Source organism: Limulus polyphemus, unplaced genomic scaffold (genome assembly GCF_000517525.1).
Source record: "Limulus polyphemus unplaced genomic scaffold, Limulus_polyphemus-2.1.2 Scaffold2943, whole genome shotgun sequence".
Classification (NCBI taxonomy): Eukaryota; Metazoa; Arthropoda; class Merostomata; order Xiphosura; family Limulidae; genus Limulus; species Limulus polyphemus.
Window position 1 is genome coordinate 35,417 of NW_013668553.1, and position 4,634 is coordinate 40,050.

Here is a 4,634-nt window from a genome sequence, read left to right on the forward strand (position 1 = left end):
CTGCTGATTTACAAAAGGATTTAGATCACTTAGTGAGTTGGGTAAATAAATGGCAAATGGGTTTTAATTATAATAAATACAAAATAATGCATGTGGGTTATCGTGATTTGAATTATAGGTATAATTTTGATGAGAATAGCCTTAACAGTGTTATTAAAGAAAGGGATCATGGTGTAATGGTTGATCAGTCTTTTAAGCCATCCAAGCAGTGTGCTGTTGCTGGTAGTAAGGCAAATAGGATTTTAGGTTGTATCTACATTACAACCTAAACACAAGTCTAAAGAGGTTATAATTTCATTGTATAGGTGACTAGTTTAGCTACCTTTGGAATATTATGTTCAGTCTTAGGCTTTTTACCTTAAGAAAGGGTTACTAGAATGGTGCCTGGGATGGAGAGGTTGAAATAAATCTCTCAGATTGTTTTCTCTTGAAAAAAAGAAGAGGTAGGGGGGATCTGACTGAGGTGTTTAAGATTGTCAAGGGAATTTATAGTTTTGATGCATTATCTTTTTTTTTTCATACTTAACCGTGAGAATAGAGGACTAGGGGACACAAATATAAATTTTGGCAGGGTAGGAGTCATCTTCATCTAAGGCAGTTTTATTTTTTTAATAGGATGGTTGGCCTTTGGAATGGGTTGCTTTCGGATATTGTGGAAGCAGTAAATTTACGTAAGTTTAAGAAAAAGCCTGATAATTATATGAATGATAAAAGCTGGCTTTAAGATTTTTTTAAAATTATTCCTTAATAACTTTGTCTTAGTTTAGAAGATGGAACAGCCGAGATAGACCAATAAGTTACATGTTGTTCCAAAATGTTATGATATTTCTATTCGTGTGAATAAATACATTATCTCTTTATTCAGTGTTGCAAAGTCCTGCACATAGCGAACAGTTTTACACTAATCGAGAGCATTTACATAAATACCCTTTAAATGCTGTCGCATCAGCCTTAAGTTAACGTGGGATTTTTGGTCTAGCGTTAGGTAGCCTTATCCTTAACAAATATATTAATTGATGAAAGGTAATTAGGGCTATCCCCATCAGGTATGCAGTAGCGATCTAATTCACATAGAAGGTAATTTTTGTGCCAATTTCTCGTGACATAATTTAGTGAATTATGTAGGAGTCTATCGGAAATAGTTTGTATATTTGCATAATTGTGCATAAATTTTGATGAAGTGTATCTGGGTGCTTTGTACGCAGAGGTGAGTAATAAATTTTGTATTTTTTGTAGTTCATTGATGTGTTTTGGCGCTATGTTTATCCATGCTGGGCATGCATATTCAATTACTGTGCGTATATATGTTTTGTAGATTTTAATTATGTTTTCAGCTGAAGTTCCATTGTTTTTGTCCGTTAGAGTCCTGGCATATTTCATACGTTGACAAACTTTGGTTAGAATATTATTTATGTGTTTAACCCATGTTCATTTAGAATCGTAGTTTAATTCTAAGAATTTGGCTGATGTTGTGGTCTGGAGAAGTGTTCCATTCATATATAATTTGGGTGGGTCCTTTTTAAGCTTTGTTAGTTTTGCAAATACTATCAAGTGGTTACTGCTTATACATTATAATTCGTCATTTAAACTGTCGCATTTTGTCTGCATTTAGGAAGTTTAAACAACTATTTCATGAGAGGGCGTACTTGAGACAAAATTCGTAGACGTCATCAAGTGTTTTCAAGTATTTTCCTTCAAAGTTAAAGGTGATTGGATGTTTGCAAAGTAAAAAAAAAAGATAACAATAATCTAAAGATTAGTACTGTTATTATGCTGTGAAAAAGTTGATAAAGAAGCAAGTTGAATATGTGCTAGGTATCTTACAGTGTTAATATAGTAGGTACGTAGATATAATTTTAATCTATGCTTAGAAATGACGTATTTGTTTCTTGTACTTCAATTTGGGTTAGTTCTACAATCCAAATGCTAAATTTAAAATATTTTAATCAAAATAAAGGCAAAAGCAATAGTTTCCTTTCTTCCGCGTAGAGTGTTGTAATGTAAACATTGCTTAAAAGTTAACTAGTTAGTGTCCTATTTTAATAATACTAATAGTAATTAATAAAGAAGTTAATGCTTATTGAGACAGGTAATATAGTATTACTCTTTTTTTTTTTTTTACAGTCACTACTCACGACATTAGTACAAGATAACGTTCGGTTATAACGTAAAAAATAAAATCATTAGACAACCATTACTCATTAGATGTAACATCGTAATAATAAGTCACTTAACTGTACTTCTATTTCCTATTATTAATACCAGTAACGTTGAGTACTGGGTTAGTACAAGTTATTAGGCCTACTTTATTTATAAGAAGTGTGACGTTAGTAATACTAATAGGTATTGTACGATAGTACAAGTAATTAGGCCTACTTTATTTATAAAAGTGTGACGTCAGTAATACTAATAGGAATTGTACGATAGTTTAGACTCAAGATGCGCCATGGATGTGGGTTCATTATTTAAGATTGACACTATTTCTTAGCATATGTTGTAGTAACTAGTATACTGTAATCTGTAGGTAGACTGTCCCCTCTAGTCAATAGTTCAAAATCAAAATTAGGAACAGCAGATAGCAATATCAGTAGTACTTGTACTAGCTTTGCCATAAATACAAACAATGCACTGTTATAAAACTTCTAATATTTTCAGTTTATGCTTTATAGACAATAATATGTGTGTGTGTGTGTGTGTGTATATGTATTATAAATATTTGAATGATAAGAGCTGGCTTTGAGTATTTTTGGTTGTTTTCATAGTTTAATGGATGGTACAGCCTGTATGGACAAACTGCCCTTGTTTCACCTTTTTAAATGGGTTTTTTAAAATCGGTTTTGTAACCTGTGATATTTGAAGACCCTTAAAAAAGGCATAAGCCAAAATGTCAGGTAGAATAAAAAACATATTTTTGAAGTTGTTTGTTGTGTTCATTGAAAATGGTTTCCATTCTTCAGTCAGCTCTGAAAACTTTAAAAATGAATAAAAAGGTCTCTTGTTGTCCTTCAGTGTTATGTTATATTTATAACTGTAAAAATCATGCTCAGTTGTCTCACATTTTCTATGATAATTTGTATTGACACTGGGCATGAAGTTCAAAACAGAAAAGGCTGTGACTACAAACAAGTATTTCTGGAGTCTGACTACCCTTGTGTTTGTGAGGTAAAAAGAAAAGTAATTTATAAATGCAACAAACCAATGTAACACAAGTTATTTGTAAAGATTTTTTTATTGAATACCTCATTTTATGAAATCAATTTTTAATGAAGTATTTAAAAGTATTTTAAAATATTAAGTCTTGTTCTGTTTATTGAAAGCATTATTTCAACAAAATAACCTATTGTAGCAATTATGTACTTGTCAAATTTTGAATATGACTGTTTAATCCAGTGTCATTGTAAAGAAATAACATACACAGAACAGAGGACTTTGGTCCTTCAAGGCTGTCTGTACATATCCACTTTTAAGAAAAAATCTTAACACACTATTTTTCAGAAAATAATTCCTCTTAAATTATTGTCCACTACAGCTGACAACAAATCGTTCCTTCAGATAAACAGTAATTAACTGGAGCTTAGCTTTTCTTTTACAAATCTTAAACTTGTGTCCTCTTTGTCCAGTTGTTTTTGTAATATAAAACAAAGACCTTTATCTTGTTGATCACCCAAATAATCTTGTAAACTTCAATAATATTGCCTCTTACCCTTGTTTTCTTAAGGGAAAATAAGATATCTTAAACTGTCCCTGTAAGATAACCCTACTATCACTACTCATCCTTGTAGCCTGATTTGGAATCTGTTTAATAGATCTTTCTTCTCTTATATAATGAGACTGTACATCATAATCAAAGTGAGACTCAATTAATGAAAGTTAGGAAATTCATTTCTTTTCTTCTCAAAGTGAGGATAACATCAAACTTAATAATGCATTGATCACTTACCTAATATTTTCTCTACACCAACTCTTGCAACCATATCCTCATTAGTAGTAAACAATAAATGTAAAATGGGATTCTCTTTGGTTGACTCTGATCATTTGGTATAGAAAATCATTCTAAACCACTTCAATATATCTTCCTCTAGAGTTGCCACCTAAACAGTTCTTAAAAAGAACACTTTTGTTGGTGTTTACTAGTTTTTAGCCAAGTCACAAACTAAGGTTTTAAAAAACCCTGGCAAAATAAGGAACAAGTTGTGTTTCATTTTTCCATAAAATTGAATGCTACATTTTACATTTAGATAAGGAACAGTTCTGTAAAATACTTAATTTCTGCACCATTTGACTGCACATGATCCCAGTTAATGTGCCTAACATTAAACTTCTATAATTGTATCATGATTCTTATTAGTAACAACCCTGATCTCACTATACAATTTCTCATTAATATTATTTGTTTGTTTGGGTTGCCTATAACAATTCCCAGTTAAAAACCTTTCCCATGAAACCGTTTATTCTAACCCATATGGATTTAACTTATTTACTACCATTTTTTATCTTCAGTCCCAACAGTTTTGTTTTCAGTTCATCCCTTATATATATATATATATATATATATATATATATATATAGTAGAGAAGAGAGAGAGAGAGATAGTACGTACGTACGTACTACGTACCGTCCGTCGGTACCGGTAC

At 31.3% G+C, this 4,634-nt stretch overlaps 1 protein-coding gene across 1 annotated transcript in view; it reads left to right on the forward strand.

Annotated features, from left to right (window-relative positions):
- The first annotated feature begins 1,777 nt into the window (after positions 1-1,777).
- Positions 1,778-4,634, forward strand: part of LOC106468270 (tax1-binding protein 1 homolog) — a 51,955-nt gene continuing 49,098 nt past the window's right edge. Inside the window, exon 1 of the mRNA XM_022396607.1 lies at positions 1,778-1,795. The gene's annotated coding sequence lies outside the window, so the exon portion shown is untranslated. The remainder of the gene's footprint in view (positions 1,796-4,634) is intronic.